We start from the raw sequence: 18221 nt of genomic DNA on the forward strand, positions 1-18221 counted from the left end.
CCTGGAGAAAGCTGCACGTGTCGCTCAAATATGATGGTTTTCTCACATACGTTATTTATTTTACTTAATTCGGTTCCTCATCAATTTTTCTTATTTAGTAACTGTTGTTTAATAACTATTAAATTTTTTATTTGATCTCTAATTTTTAATTTGATCCCAAATTTTATCATACCCAAACCCAATAAAATCTTACTGATAATAAAGGAAATGATAAATATTTTTTTTTATTCGTTCATTGTTTCTTTAATAACTCTTATGTTATTTTTATTTTAATCCCTGTTTTTTTTCTTTTACCAATCTTCATCTCGCCCAAGCTAAATTAAGATCCAACTAGAAAAAAAAAACTAAAGAAAATAGAAGAAATAGCTAGCTAAACTGGATTAACTTATTATAGTCATGCAATGACCCTGACCACGCATTTATCATATTAGATTAGGTTGGCAAGGATTGATCTAATATAGTGTTTTTGTTTTATTTTGTTTCATAAACTCTTTTTTTTTTAATTTTTCCTTTGATATTTTGTTATTTAACACTTGAGCCTGTTCGAGTTAGGCAGGAGTTTGAAACGACAAGGTTTTGATTATTTTTTTAAACCAAATCAGGTTTTAAATGGAGCGACTAGATCGCGATTAAATCCTTTGATGAAATAATACATATTGAGCTCATGTCATCCAATGGCCAACCACGTGGGGGTAATACCAGACAAATAAAAAACAAAGGAACCATGAAAAAATTAAAATTATATAGGGCATAAAATTCTCTAGTTGAAAAAAAAAAACTAAAACATTGGGCATAAACCTTGTTTATTAAGACTCCGGAACTGTGAAAAATACTATTTTGTTATATTATATGAGTATTTTAAATTAAAATTATATTCAGTCATGTATTTTAATAAAATTAAATATTTATTCAGTTATATTTACTTAATTTTTAGGTAATTAAATTCATTTCTACAAACATATCAACAAAGAAATTGGCAAACCAGTTCAAATTCTATTCCAGCATTAATTCCAGCCAACGCTTTTTTTTGACAATAATAATTTCTTGCCATCCACGGACCTGACCTGAGGAAATAACGCGTCTTTGAAAGACCAAAAGAACACACACACACACAATAAATTAAAAGGAACGCCGTTGGTTGACTAAAGGAACCGGACTTGTTACACGTTCAAAGTCTTCTTCCATCATCTGCCTTGTATAAATAGCGGACAAACACAACTGGGTTTCTTCACAGCATACACACTCTCTATCCATCCATCGCCACATAACAATGCAGGTTCTTTCTTACATATTGTTAGCAATTATGCTGTTTTTCGGAGCTTTTGGACCCGGTGCAAGAACTTGCTATGCCGTCCGATATGTCAATAAAATGGAGCATTCAAGAATGGGATTTCGTGCGTTTGAGAAGAGGGATATTCCCGCAGGTGGGGGGTTTCCAGCTCCTGATCCCAACACAATGCGGCGTGGAGAAGGAGGTTAAGATCGATCTAAATCGCCTGTCCTCCATTTTCTTAGAGGGGTTCTTGTGATTTCTAGTTCTCAACTAGGCTTGATCTCCTAATGTTTTGTTTCTGTATTAATTCTCAGCTGTTTAATTTCCTTGCTATCCTATCTTGAATAATTTATCATAAGCAAATGCCTCTTTCCTTTTATTACAGGTTTCAATTTCTTGTTCTTTTTAAGGTAGTAATAGCGATACTCAAACAAACAAAACAAGATCTATTTATGTTTTAGAAGAGTGAGTGCCAACGAAGCAGATATACATTCACTGATTAAAATCTAGAACTTACACATGTGACTCGTTTGCACTTTGCACCACCAGGCCAACTGTACAGAGGATTGGTAGAAACCCTGGCCCAGAGTTTTTAAACCCGGTCGGGTGGCAGGCTTGGTCTAAGGCTCAGGTTCCGGGTTTTGACCAGGTCGCTCGGGTCAATTTTGATTTGCTTAAAAATCAAAACGATGTCGTTTACCCTTATTAAATCGGGTTGTTTTAATCTGTTTTAATTTGCTTTCTATAGGGATATTTTGATCTTATGATCAAGGTCACAAGATTTGGTATTTTTACCCTTATTAAATTGGGTTGTTTTTTCAATTTTTTTTCTAAGAGATTATTGCGGTCTCATAACCTAGATCATGAGTCCTTCAACATTGAATTTACTTTTTATTGGGTTGTATTGTCTTATGACAGAGTCCGCATCATTGTACAAGTTAATTAGGGTCTTTTTTTAATTATTATTTTTAATTTTTTCCTTCAATATTGGGTTAATTAAAAATTAAGTTTCATATTTTCTTGATCTGTATTTTATAAGGTTATCATAATCTCAAAACTAAGATTGTGAATATGACTTGTTAACTCAGGTTGACTCAAATCAATCCAATATATTATTATTTTAAATTTTTTTTTAATCAAATTATGTTTTCACAAGTCATTAGGTTACTTTTAAACCAACCCTCACAGGGTTTAAATTATTTTTCAGTAAAAAAAATATTAGAAACGTTTAATTTTATTTTTTTTGTTCATAAATTTTTTTGACCCGAAGCACATCATAACGTGTTTAAATAATCAAGTTCTATTTGCAATATCTTGGCAAGAGCATTAAAAAAATGCCTTCTATCTGAGTTCATTTTTCCTTTCCCCGCAAAATACCTTCATGATATATATTTAAAAGAACTTAGAGCATAAACATACTCAAATAAGCCCATAAATGAAGCCGAAAGAAGGGCTAGAGGCCCATATAGTGCGATCCCTACTATGCCTTCATATTAACAGAGATTGGCCCAAATGTAATTGTGTCTAGCCCATAGGCCCATGCGTCGTTGACAAAACTTTCACCAAAAAAATAAAATCGATGAGTTTGATAGGTACAACTACTTGACTTCGTTAGATTGGTAAGTAATTGAAGGACATTGTACTCAAATATCAAGAAATTTTGCTCGTTCCCTAGTTGTATTTAAGAAATTGAAGTTAAGAGAGATATATATATATATCACATTAAAAATAAAAATAACAAATAATTTATTATAGGTTTGATAGCAATACATAAAAAATAAAACAGACTTTTCTGTATTTTGTTCTTTCTTTTCTTTATCAACTGAATATAATATAAAAAGTTCATCATACCTTGTATATCACTATAAAATATAATTATCTGTATTATAGGTTTATATCTGTTTTTTTATTTAAGTAAAAATAACACAAGCATTAACATCAATATGCTAAAAAACCAAAGTAATTTATTTAGAATTTCTTCAGGCCAATATAAATATCTGGACTAATGGGCTTTATATCATTCTTTAAAATTTGAATGGTGGCCAGGAAACTAAAGGAAAAAAAGCTAATAAAAAACAAAGAGCCAGCTTAAGAGGAAGAGAAATGGAGAGGAACGGTAAATTAAAAAAAAAACCCTAAAAGAAAAGCATATTAATTAGAAACTTGGCATTTATTTTTCTATTTATTAAATTCAAAATATGCTAAATAGTTGAGTTAATCACTCGTAAAAGAAATCCAACAATCAACAAGCATAAAGAACAATAAGTTTATAGGTTTATTATATAAAATGAACTCTGTTTTTTGTCTTAATAAAATGTTAGTTTCATGCATGCTTCTGCCTAGCTTGTTGGGTCAGGAAAAAAAAAACTTCAATATCTTAAAACAATATTCACTATCAGAAAATCCATGATCATATGATTTGAGCACATGATCGCAGCTAGTTTTTCTAGTAGCCATGATGACGACTATGTGTTATTATCGCCCAAGAAAAGGCACCGGCCTCGACTCCCAATGCTGCCTCTTCGAGTGCGGTTCCATAATGTAGAGGCGATGTTCCTTTATAGCGGGATCAATTTACCCATAAGTACGAGGTGTATTGGAAGGACGACCTTTCAATGTAAATTTGTTTTGCTTTGAATTGGTTTATGTTAAACAATTTATGAACAACTAATATTTCATTAATTTTATCGATTTTTAGGTTTACAAATATTGAGGTCACCCGGGTAATAACATCACCGTTTAAATCGTTGATAGAGATTCTATTATTTCAATATAGTCAGGTTTTCAAACATCCTGATTGGAAATCTTATGTCGATGCATGGTTTACAAGATTTAAGGTTAGTGTTAACTTAAAATTTTAATTTTTTTTTGTAAATTCATTTACTTTATTTGGATTATTGATTTATTTTTTTTTATAAATTGTTAATGCAAGGGTAAATTTGAGTGGGATAGAGAAAATGATAATGTTGCGAGAGGGTTTGAGAGAATCACGCTGCAATTAGATAACAACGAAAACAATACGATAATTATTTTTTATTTTAAATATTGAAATTTCAGTTGCCGGCAACTCATATAGAATACATTTGTATCATGTAGGTTGTGTGATTTTTGTTATAAGGCGCAAAAAAAAAGATAAAAAATATGCTAGAGAAAACACTTTACCAAGCTGGAATGACGTGACGGTTTAAAAGGATTTCAGGTCGCCATACATTCCGGAGGATACATGGACAGAATATAATCAACACATGACGTCCGAGTGTTTCACATGACACTCGCAGTCCAGTGCGGGGAATTGGAGCCGGCAAATTCATGGCTTGGTTACCACTCATACCGACAGCTCTGTTCATTTCATTTTGCATGTGAAGCGGATGATAAGATTAATTTTAATTACATCTATCTTTAATTAATTTGTTGTTATTTATAAATATATTTAACTTGTAACATTTTTTCTTACCGGCTACAACTCTTGGACGTGAGCCGACCCCAATGGAGCTTTTTGTGGAGATGCACGTGCGGAGTGAAGACCGTCAAAAGGAGGTGCAACAGTTCATCGACAACCACGCTCAACACTTTGTAGTATGTTCGTTCAACTATTTTCTTTTGTGAGTTATTATTTTCTTGAATTGAATTTGATGACTTTAGTTTTTATTTCCATGAGACGTATAACAACCAATTGAGGGAGAAACACAGGGATAATCCTTTGACCCACCTGGATTTTGATTTGAATTTATAGATGGAGGCAAGATTGTCTAGTGGACCCGAAAAATCAGATACATGGACTCTCCAACACTATGACCGAGAACTTGCGTTGCCCGATGCCTGTGTATCTTCTAATTGTTGTTGTTGTTGTTGTTGAAAATTTAGTAATAATTTTCTTTTCTATCTAGTTTTGAATGTAATGGGATGACTTTGAATATACTTGTCATTGCATTAATGACAATCATTTCTAATTTCCAATATATTTTTAATTAGTTTGATCCCGTACCAAAAGGATTATCCCGTATCAATTGATATCCCACGTTCGGAAAAATGTGCATCCTTTTCATTTTACATGGATTATACAGTCAATTGATTCAAAGGGAGCACCAGAGTTAATGATCATTCCTGCCTCTTGGCTGATCCTAGCTATTAATGATCATTCCTGCCTCCTCTTGGCTGATCCTGGCTATGTGATACCTTGCCAGCATTTCTATTTAAACTTTTGACACTTCTAAAGTTCGTTTGAGACTATAATAGTGGTTGCGGTTTAAAGTGTTTTTTGTTTAGAAATGTATTAAAATAATGTTTTTTTATTTTTTAAAAATTATTTTTGAAATCAACACATCAAAACGGTCAGAAAACATTAAAAAAAATTAGCAATTTTTTTAAAAAAATTTTGAGGGAACACGGTTTCAACCACGTTTCCGATCTCGAGGGCCTGTTTGGAATTATGGTAGCGGTGGCGGTTCAAAGTGCTTTTTGTTTAGAAATGCATCAAAATAATGTTTTTTTTACTTTTTAAAAATAATTTTTACATCAGCACATCAAAACTATATGAAAACATATCAAAACGATCAACACATCAAAAATGTGCATCCTTTTCATTTTACATGGATTATACAGTCAATTGATTCAAAGGGAGCACCGGAGTTAATGATCATTCCTGCCTCCTCTTGGCTGATCCTGGCTATGTGATACCTTGCCAGCATTTCTATTTAAACTTTTGACGCTTCTAAAGGCTGTTTGAGATTATAATAACGGTTGTGGTTTAAAGTGTTTTTTGTTTAAAAATGTATCAAAATGATATTTTTTATTTATTTTTTAAAAATTATTTTTGTGATCAACACATCAAAACGATTTGAAAACATAAAAAAAATAATTTTTAGCAATTTGTTTTTGTGAAATTTGAGGGAACACGGTTTCAACCACGTTTCCGGTCTCGAGGGCCTGTTTGAAATTGTGGTAGCGGTGGCGGTTCAAAGTGTTTTTTGCTTAGAAATGCATCAAAATAATATTTTTTTTACTTTTTAAAAATAATCTTTGACATCAGCACATCAAAACGATATGAAACATAAAAAAATCATTGTATACAAAAAAAATTAATTTTGAGGGAACGCCGCGTTCCCAAACATGCTCTTAAAAGCATGTATGAAATTATGGTAGCGGTTGCGGTTTAAAGTGTTTTTTGCTTAGAAATGTATCAAAATGATATTTTTTTTATTTTTAAAAAATTATTTTTGAGATTAAAACATCAAAACGATCTGAAAATTTTAAGAAAACACTATTTCAACCGCGTTTTCAAAAGCAATTTTACACGGTTTCAACCGCGTTTTCAAAATCGGTTTTAATCTTTCATCTACTCCGTGATGAAAGTCTATTAATTTGACAAAGTCAATTGACCGATTCTTAATCAATCATATCTGAATATGTGATCAATCAAAAATAAAAATAAAAATAAAAATAAAAATATATCAAAGAAATCAATTAAAACCATGGTTAATACATGGGACCGTGGGGACGGCCACAGTAGTGTTTTTTCCTTCTTCCAGGTATTGCACAAAAATCAAGGAAGAAAATCGATTGAGGGAAAAGAAGAAAAAGGGAAGCCCGAGCCAAGTCGTTTTTCCACCAACACACAAGCTGCCATGGGAAGGAGGGATGACAAGACAATTATGGCAACATTAAATAAGGACACTGTCGGGTCTGGAGAAAGCTGCACGTGTCGCTCAAATATGATGGTTTTCTCACATACGCTATTTATTTTTCTTAATTCGGTTCCTCAGCAATTTTTCTTATTTAGTATTGGTTGTTTGATAACTATTAAATTTTTTATTTGATCTTTGATTTTTCATAAATTTTTAATTTAATTCCAAACTTCATCACACATAAACCCAATAAAGTCTCACCGATAAAAGGAAATGATAGAGGTCTTTTTGTTTATTTCATCATTGTTTTTTAATAACTTTCGATTTTTTTTTTATTTTGATCCACGATTCTGTTATGGCTAATCTTCATCCCACCCAAGCTAAATGAAAGTCCAACCAAGAACAAAGGAAGCTAAAGAAAATGAAAGAGATAACTAGCTAAATTAGATTAACTCATTATAGTTATGCAAGGACCCTAACCACGCATTTAACATGTTAGATTAGATTGATAATAGTTAATCTAATATGGTGTTATCTTTTTGTTTTTCTCTAAAAACCCTTTTTTATTTTGAAATTTTCATATTATATTTTGTTATTTAACACTTGAGTCTAATCGAGTTAGGCAAGGGTTTGAAACGGCAGGATCTTGATTATTTTTTAAAACCAGATCAAATTTTGAATGTGGTGACCAAGTAGTGATTGGATCTTTTGGTGAAATAGTATATATCAAGCCAACTTTTAATTTTATACCCTATATAAAAAGCAAAGAAACTATGAAAAAATTAAAATTATATAGGGCATAAAATTCTCTTGTTGAAAAAAAAACTAAAATATTGACATAAACCTTGAAAAATACTATTTTATTATTTTATTTGAGTATTTTAAATTAAAATTATATTCAGTCATGTATTTTAATAAAATTAAATATTTATTCAGTTATATTTACTTAATTTTTAGATAATTAAATTCATTTCTACAAACATATCAACAAAGAAATTGGCAAACCAATACAAAGAGCAATTTGCTACTCAATCCAATTGTTTGTACTTGCCGTTGAAGGGATGACTTCAAAAGGCTATTTCAGCATTAATTCCAGCCAACGCTCTTTTTGACAATAATAATTTCTTGCCATCCACGGACCTCACCTGAGGAAATAACGCGTCTTTGAAAGGCCAAAATAATACATACATACATACCGCATACGTACATACATATATAGACACACACACACACACATGTACAACATGTATTTTTATTTGACTATTAAATCATATTTAAATTTTACCTATCAGTCCAATTTTATAAGAGGGCTAACTATGAACCAAAAGATCTTTAAATTAGACTTAAAAAATATTTTTCAAGTTAGTTTTGTTATTTTCCTTCTTTTTTATTTTATTTTCAGGTTCTCTAGTTTTTTTTTAAAAAAAAATATTTGATAATAAAATTCTAAAGTAAATAGAATTATGTATTATTTGTATTTGTATTTGTTGGATCACATGTGATGTATCAATCTGAACGTGGAAACTTCTCACCAACAAATTAAAAGGAATGCGGTTGGTCGAGGACTTCCATCATCTGCCTTGTATAAATAGCAGACAAACACAACTGGGTTTCTTCACATCATACCCACTCTCTATCCATCGCCACATAACAATGCAGGTTCTTACTTACATATTGTTAGCAATTATGCTGTTTTTCGGAGCTTTTGGACCCGGTGCAAGAACTTGCTATGCCGTCCGATATGTCAATAAAATGGAGCATTCAAGAACGGGATTACGTGCGTTTCAGAAGAGGGATATTCCCGCAGGTGGGGGATTTCCAGCTCCTGCTCGCAACAAACCGCGCAGTCAAGTACTCGTACCACCACCACCTGGGGCCATATCTTAAGATGGATCTAAATCGTCTTTCCTCCATTTTCTTAGAGGGGTTCTTGTGATTTCTAGTTCTCAACTAGGCTTGATCTCCTAATGTTTCGTTTCTGTAATAATTCTCAGCTGTTTAATTTCCTTGCTATCCTTTCTTGAATAATTTATCATAAGCAAATGCCTCTTTCCTTTTATTACACGTTACAAATTCTTTGTTCTTTTTAAGGTAGTACGTAATAGCCATACTCAAACAAAAAAAAAATGTATATATGTTTTACAAGAGTGAGTGCCAACGAAGCAGATACACATTCACTGATTAAAATCTAGAACTTACACATGTGATTCGTTTGCACCACCAGGCCAACTGTAGAAAGGGTTATTATCAAACACATCATGTTACAAAATTCCTTTTTTTTTGTTGTTGAAAGTTTATTAATAATTTCTAATTTCCAATATACTTTTAGTTTGATTCCATATATACCCAAAGGATTATACTGCACTAGTTGGAGGTAATCTCTCTATCAGTTGATATCCCACGTTCGCAAAAATGTGCATCTTTTTCATTTTACTTGGATTATACAGTCAATTGATTCAAAGGGAGCACCGGAGTAGTTAAATGATCACTCCTGCCTCCTCTTGGCGGCTGATCCTGGCTATGGACTCCACTATTAGATCCAGGTACTTCTCCAGATAAAACCTCAAGGGGATCGGAGGGGCAGTTCTTACAGCATTTTCCGGTACACTGGATCACATGACTCGTGACAATCGAGAAATGTCAGTCTCCTTCAGTAAGGGGTCACCCTTACAAGACCTTAGTAGTAAGAAATAATGTTAAAAATTTATCTAATTGGTTAATTCTAACACTTGGAAGGGAAAAAAATTAAACAAAAATTCCAGTTTGTATTTTACTAAAAGAGTTAAACAACTACAAATTTTCCAGGCCATGGACACAAGCACGCCGAAGGCAACTTGCAAGCCTAAGTGCAAACTCTAGCCAATTCATCACTACTGTTGACGAGTTGACTTCAAAAGCTTTGAATGGGAGCAGTTCGTCCATCTTCAGCTGAAAATTTGCCGTTCATCTCAAGTTTTAGGGCATATCCTTCTAAAATAATATATCTCTGCATAAGAACACGCAAACACATGCATATATTCTCGCATCAAGGCAAATAACTAGTCTTTTTTAGCAACTGGCATAGAGTCCCTACCTATAATTTTTGTCATCCTCACCGATCTCAACATTTATTACTTCAAGTTCTTAATGGCTATGCTTAAATTATAAAGTCCCTACCTATAATTTTTGTTATCCTTTATATTTCTTTTAGCAATGACCTAGATCGTTGTTATTTTCACCACTCACTTGCTTTTATTTCTCGATTCACACGCAGATAAACAAAGGAAGGGCTGGACTTATACTACAGGAGAGGCGAAATTTTAATGAGCTTCTAAAAAAGTTGGATGAATAAAATCACTTATGCTATAACTAATTTTTTTCAATAAAAAAATACTAGAGGTTTTATTTAAAAAAAGAAGAAGAAGAAGAAGAAGAAGAAGAAGAAATTTAGGAGTATTGATGCTAAATATCCATTTGAATTATAATAAAAGATATTAAAACATGAAATCATCTCTGATAAATACTTCTTTTTATTATTTCTCTTAAGTATTTTGAATTTATACTCAGATATTATTTTATCATACCAAGATTCTTAACAATTTCTTTATAAAAATAAAAATAGATATGTTACTTAATTTCTTAATCATTTGCCACAGTTCTAAAATAGTTGATACTTCTACAATTCATAAAGTTGTTGAGTTCAAAAAAACTCTAATTTTTGTCTCAAATAAAATATTTATTGCTTAATTTGTAAAATACAAGGTTAAAATTTATTTGCATCCTTGCAAGTATCATAAATATTATTTTTAACAGCCAATCACAAAAAAATATTTATACCATATAGGAATTGAAATCCTTGCAGATTAAATTAAGCAGTAATCACAGGAAAAGCCCACGATAAACTACTCGTCAATTCTTGGCCCGGTTAAAGTGGAACGGGTTGCCCAGAACAAGCCTTAATATTAAAGGAGAGAGAGGGATCAGTGCATTAAAAAGCATGTTACTATTAATTAAAAAATATTTGTAACATAAAATGATTATTTTATCATTCTCAAACAAAATTATTTAATTAGCTATTAAAAGCAAAACAATCTTTTTCATATAAGGTTTATTTGTCATTATTATACTAATTGAGGAGAAATAGGTCATTTTATATTTTAAATGCATGGTAAAATAACTTGAAAAGCCTTAAAAAATAAAAACAAAATGTGCTTCAATAGCTCTTTAATCTTTTAATGCTTTGATTACATAATAAAATGACTACATTATCCTTAAAAGCAAACAAATTAAAATTATGGTCAAGGAGTTTTTTTTGTCTTTCATCATGGTTTTCTTAGTTATAATAAATTTAAATTAGCCTGATTTAACATCATTCTTTTTTTAGGTTATTTTTTTAAATTAATTTTATTAGAACAAAAATCAAAACCAATCGACTGGTTTTGGTTCTGTTCGATTCGGTTCGGTTCGGTTTGGTTTGGTTCTGTTTGGTTTTGTTATTTTATATTAAAAACCAAAAACTATATTATTTTTTGAGGGTTTTTTTAATAATTTCCAATGGTTTTAGTTTCGGTTTGGTTCGGTTTTTTTAATTTGGTTTTCTTTATTAATCTTGGTTCGGTTTGGTTTTTCGATTTATGGCTTATGAAACCGAAACCAAACTGAGCCTGGTGAATAAAAAAACTGAAAAACCGATTAAACTGGAAAAACCAAACCGTTAAAAAAACCGATTAAACAGATTAGAATATTTAAAAAATCAACTGGTTCGATTTTGGTTTCATAAGCCTGAAATCAAAAAAACCAAACTGAACCGAACTAAAATTAATAAAACAACCAAATTGAAAAAAACCGAGTCAAACCACAACCAAACCCATTAGAAATTACAAATAAAAAACCCAAAAAATAATATAGTTTTTGGTTTTAAATATAAAATAACCAAACTGAACTGAACTGAAACTTGTCGGTTAATTTGAACCAGTTTCGGTTTGGTTTTGTTTTTTTTTTAAAAAAATTTGGTTTAATTATTTTTTTAAGTAAAAACCGAACCGAAATGAAAATAATCACCGCTACCCAAAGTTAGTCAAATCAGGATTATTATCTCTTACAATAGGTGTCGAAATAGGAAAAAAATAGTGATTTTTTGCAACGTTTTATTCTAATATATGGATCTCCGGGTGGGCGGGATTACGGTATTGTTTGGTATTGTATTAGTGATTATTTTTAAAATATGTTTTTGTTTTATAATATATAAAAATAATATTTTTTTTATTTTTTAAAATTTATTTTTAACATTTAACAAATTGATTAAAAAACATCAAGACAAAATAATTTTAAACAATTTTTAAAAAAATATTTTAATAAACACGCAGTGAGAAAGCTTCATTTCCAAACAAGTTCTAAAGATCATTTTGCCCTTGGCACCTAAAAATATATTTCAATTTGGTTCTTTCTTTTCAAAGTTTTCTACAAGTTAAAGTAGAGTTTTTAAACTCGATCGACTGATTTACCTTGTTATTTGTTTAAGATGGTGGTTTGTTTCGATGGTTTGCTCAGTTTCAGAGTGGTGAGAGCAGGTGGAGAATGTTAGTTTTTTTGTTTGTTTTTAGCAATAAAAAAGGTGGATAATATAACAAAGTTTAAGAAATATTTAGAAAAATAGTAGATTTATAGCATCACATATGATCAAGTCGTAAGTGTTATTTATTAGTTGCAAGTCGTAAGTGTTATTTATTATTGTTTAAATTTTAAAAATAAACTGATATAATTTACAATAAAAAAAAGAGAGGAGAAAGAAAAAATAAAAAAATAAAAAAAAAAGATCTTGAAGACATATCAAAATTCTGATGACGACGATATAATTGGTACCGTTAAAAAGATATCAACGAGACAAATCCAACGACATCTGAGAAGGTCATGAACAGTGACCACAGTGTAACACACAAGTCATCCAAATGTGTCGGGACTTATCTGTCTTCGAACAACTCGTGTGGCTCATTCCGATCACCATTGGTGACCTTCCTTGAAATTGTTAGATTTGTTTTATCAAAATATTTTCAACAATATCGATGATGTCATTATTAGAGCTTCAATATGCCTTCGTGGTATTTTTCTCATTATTAGAGCTTTAATATGCCTTCGTGGTATTTTTCTTTCTTTCTTTCTTTCTTTCTCTTTCTCCTCTTTCCTTTTTTTTTTTATTGTAAATTGTGTTAATCTATTTTTAGCATATGAGAGGGTCCTAGATGATATTTGTGATTCGCAAGAATCGTAAATAGTTTTTGTACAAATATCATTTATGATTATTTAAATTATATTATTTTTTAAAATATTTTTTATACAATGTTATTTTATCTAGTCTTTTGAGTATTAAATTAAACTTGGAAAAGATGTTTATGATTCTTTAAATTATATTATTTTTATAAATATTTTTTATACTATGTTATTTTATTTATTTTTTAAAAAATACTAAACTAAAAAATACTCGAGAATAATTACAAATTTATTTATTAAATTTGTCCTTGCAAAATTAGTAATATGGAGTTTGATTTGTTGAATTTTAAATTAAATTTGGAAGAGATATTTGTAAGGCAAAAATCAGTTGACCAGCGTTTTTATTAGCTTAATTCACCTACTAAATCCATTTTAATTTCCAAACAAAATGTTGAAAGAAAAAAACGAGGAAAAGACAAAAAAAACCTATAAGTGAGGGGTTTTACGGTAACGTTTCTTATAAAACACTATTAATAAAAATAATGTTTTTTTATTAATTAAAATAATGCTTTATATATATAAAGACACACACACATACATACTTGTTTTTATTACGTTATCTCATTCTTGTGACATGAATCATATATTTGATGAGTTAATCTAATTAATTTATTTTTTTAATTATTTTTTTAATATTGAGTTGATTGAGAATTAAATTTTATTATTTGTTTTGTTTTGTTTACTTTATATTAGGTTATTCCGATCTCATAACCCAGGAATAATGTTTAATGAGTTAGCCTGAGTTGACTAAAGTTATGTTTTGTTTTTTAATTGATTTTTTTTTCTAATTTTATCATTCAATATTAGATTAGTTATGAATCGAGCTTCATAATCTGTTTTGATCTGCTTTCTATGGGGAGATCTTGGTTTTATGATCAAGGTAGCAGGTTTTGGTAATTTTAACCTAGTTAAATTGGGTTGTTTTTTTTTTAATTTTTTTACAAGAGGTTATCTCGGTTTCATGAACCGAATTATATATCCTTCAATATTAAATCTTCTTTTTAATGGGTTGTTCTCATCTCATGATGTGGTCACGAGTTTGACAAGTTAACTCTGGTTTTTTTTAATTATTGTTTTTTAATTTCATACTTTAATATTGGGTTGATTGAGAATTATACTTCATAATTTGTTTTGATTATTTTTTTTATGGAATTATTATAATCTTAGAACTTGGATCATGAATTTAACTTAACCCGGATTGATCTAAATCAATTCTATATGTTATTAACTCCATATTATCTTAAAAAATCTAGTTATATTTGCAATATCTTGAAAAAAAAACATTAAAAAAGGCCTTCTATCCGAGTTCATTTTCTTTTCCCAGCAAAATACCTTCATTAAATATATTTAAAAGATCTTAGAGCCTAAACATATTCAAATAAGCCCATAAATGAAGCCGAAAGAAGGGCTAGAGGCCCATATATTGCGAGCCCTGCTTTGCCTTCGTATTAATAGAGATTGTCCCAAATATAAACATGTTCAGCTCAAAGTCCACACGCCGGTTGGCTTTCTACAGCCGTTCAGTTTACTCTTTTTGCTTGCCGTGTAAACCTTAATATTCAATTTCAGAAAATTGTGATAAAATCAATTCAAAGTCTTAATATTCAATTCAAAATAGTGCTTTCAAACCCATAATTAAGAATTAAGACTCAAAGGGACTGCTTCTGATTTGGTAATGTTAACCTTAAAAAAGACGTCCAAAATTGAGTTAATTAAGGTTAAGTTTACCAATATAATATCTGAAATTTGGGACTGATCAAGCCCTAGATCAGTTTCTTAAATATGGTTTCATGTTTGTGAGACGATAATATGTGATTTACAAGAAATGTATGGTTTACGGTGTAGTTAGGTAACTGTGGACAGTACTATTTTATTATTTTATATGAGTATTTAAATTAAAGTTATACTAAATCATGTATTTTAAAAGAATTAAATATTTAATCAGTTATATTTGCTTAATTTTCAGGTAATTAAATTCATTTCTACAAACATATCAACAAAGAAATTGGCAAACCAGTACAAAGAGCAATTTGCTAGTCAACAAAGAAGGGATGGCTATTTCAGCATTAATTCCAGCAAACGCTTTTGGACTCCATTGAAAATTGGCCAAAGTAAATAACACGTCTTTGAAAGACCAAAAGAAGTCAGTTTCTATATATATAAATTTTAGCTTAGGTAAAAGATTTAATATCTTGTGTTTAGCACATATAACTCACAATATGGAGCTTTGTCCTCTTAAAAAAGAAATGTTAATTAAATTTTCAAATAACTTAGTCGTGTAAACTTAATTAATTTAGAGATTTTTTGGATTATAGTTAGTTACAATAAGCTAATCCTCTTATAATTTTTTATTTGAATATTAAATTATGCTTAAATTTTATAACAATATTTTATCAGCACGGTTCTGTAAAAGGATTACCTTGTTGTAACGAACTAATTATGCTTAAATTTTATAACAATAGTTAGTTTTGTTATTTTTAATTTTTTTTAGGATTTTTATAGTTTTTATTTTTATTTTCAGGTTTTCTAGTTTTTTTTTAAAAAAATATTTGATAATAAAATTCTAAAGTAAATAGAATTATGTATTATTTGTATTTGTTGAATCACATGTGATGTATCAATCTGAATGTGGAAACTTCTCACCAACAAATTAAAAGGAACCGGACTTCTTGTTACACCTTAATTCAAAGTCTTCTTCCATCGTCTGCCTCGTATAAATAGCAGACTAACACAACTGGGTTTCTTCACAGCATACACACTCTCTAGCTATCCATCGCCACATAACAATGCAGGTTCTTACTTACACATTGTTAGCAATTATGCTGTTTTTCGGAGCTTTTGGACCCGGTGCAAGAACTTGCTATGCCGTCCGATATGTCAATAAAATGGAGCATTCAAGAACGGGATTACGTGCGTTTCAGAAGAGGGATATTCCCGCAGGTGGGGGATTTCCAGCTCCTGCTCGCAACGAAATGCGGCGTGGAGACGGAGGTTAAGATCGATCTAAATCGCTTTTCCTCCATTTTCTTAGAGGGGTTCTTCTGATTTCTAGTTCTCAACTAGGTTTGATCTCCTAATGTTTCGTTTCTGTATTAATTCTCAGCTGTTTAATTTCCTCGCTATCCTGTATTGAATAATTTATCATAAGCAAATGCCTCTTTCCTTTTATTACACGTTTTAATTTCTTGTTCTTTTCAAGGTGTAATTAATAGCGATACTCAAACAAAAAAAAAAACTATTTATGTTTTAGTAGAGTGAGTGCCAACGAAGTAGATACGTACATTCACTGATTAAAATCTAGAACTTGCACAAGTGATTCGTTTGCACCACCAGGCCAACTGTACAGAGGGTTGTTTGATTATCAAACAGATTATGTTACAAAATTCAAATGTTAATCCTTAGAGAAAATAGTCATGCTAAAACAAAGAAATCTCATCAAGAGAAGAAGATACGCAATAATCTCTATCCATTTTAGGTTAACGTTTGTAAAAGGTTAATTTAGTAGCTTCAATTTTGTTTCGGCTACCACAAGACAAAAGTTGGTAGAAACAAACTATTTATTACCAAACCTATCCTGGAAGCCTTGCAGCAAGAATATTGGGATACAGGTGAGCTCAATCATGATTCAAAATGGGACCACTGAGAAGAAATAGCTTGTGTTCAGATATATAATCCTTGTGGTCAACGTTTTGATTTGTGGCCATCCTCTTGTAAGAGAAAAGGAAGAACGATTCTGGTTTCCAAGCTATTTAATGGCAGTGAACTCCCAGGCTATTTGTGGAAGGACAAAAGAAACTTGCTATTTAATATTTGGAAAAACAGAGTAACATTAAAGTTGAAAATGGGAAAGCTGGAGGAGCTAAAATTCAACCACCATTTCCAGGAAACTTCCCGCTCTGTGTCGGCTGCAATGTTGAATTTTTGCAGCCATTCAACTACCAAGAATGGTTTAATTCAAGTATTTAGGCTCATATTAATAGATAAATTATTGATTCACGCACCAAGATTGCATAAATAAGTCCAAATAGTAGGTTTTCATCTCTATATCAATTCCCAAATGAATAAAATTTCAAACTTGATATGATACTTCTACAATTCATAACGTTTGTTGAGTTCAAAAAACTCTAATTGTTATCTCAAATACAATCTTTATTGCTTAATTTGTAAAATACAAGGTTATAATTTGTTTGCATCCTTGCAAGTATCATAAATATTCGTTTCAACAGCTAATCATGAAAAAACATTTTCTACCATATAGGAATTGAAATCCTTGCAGATTAAAGCAGTCATCACAGGAAAAAAGCCTACGACGAACTACTCGTCAATTCTTGGCCCGGTTAAAGTGGAACGGGTTGCCCATAACAAGCCTTAATATTAATAAATAAATACCAAAAGTGATTAGTGATTTCTGTGCATTAAAAAAATGTAACTATTAATTAAAAAAATATTTATAACAGTAAAATTATTATTTTATTATTTTTAAATAAAACCATTTAATTAGCTCTTTTGCATAAGATTCATTTATTATTTTCATACTAATTGAAGACAGATAAATCCTTTCACATGGATGTGTAGTAAAATAACTTAAATACTTAAAAAAAAAACAAATTAATGGTTCAGGAGCTTTTTAATTTTTTAATGCTTTGATTGCACAATAGAATAACTATATTGCTCTTAAAAATAAAAAATAAAAATGTGGTTCCCAAGTTTTTTCATCTTTTCATCATGGTTTTTTTTAGTTATAATCAATTTAAATGGAAGGCAATTTAGTCTTTTAATAAATATAAATATAACTAAAAAAATAAATGTCCTTATTATGTGCTCTCTAGGTGACGTGTGCGAGTCTTCTGGTGGTATTGAAGTTTTATATTTGATTTTATCCTTATTTTTTTAATTGTTATTTTTTTTAATTTTTATCATTTTCTTGATTATTTTTTCAATTTCATCCATTATCATTTTATTTCATTTAATTTTTTTAATCCTATATGATCCTCATTCTTTTTATTATTATTTATTTTAAATTTATTCCCTAATTATTATTTTTATTTAGTTTTTATACCAAATTTAGTCCTTATTGT

The 18221-nt window shown here is 30.2% G+C and overlaps 1 long non-coding RNA gene across 1 annotated transcript; it reads left to right on the plus strand.

The window, feature by feature from the left end:
- The first annotated feature begins 1138 nt into the window (after nucleotides 1-1138).
- Nucleotides 1139-8956, plus strand: LOC127904192 (uncharacterized). Its single transcript, XR_008057105.1, has 2 exons — nucleotides 1139-1424; nucleotides 8705-8956. It is a non-coding gene; the product is annotated as an uncharacterized LOC127904192 (long non-coding RNA).
- Nucleotides 8957-18221: the final 9265 nt, after the last annotated feature.

The sequence above is a fragment of the Populus trichocarpa genome, chromosome 13, assembly GCF_000002775.5.
Source record: "Populus trichocarpa isolate Nisqually-1 chromosome 13, P.trichocarpa_v4.1, whole genome shotgun sequence".
Taxonomy (NCBI): Eukaryota; Viridiplantae; Streptophyta; class Magnoliopsida; order Malpighiales; family Salicaceae; genus Populus; species Populus trichocarpa.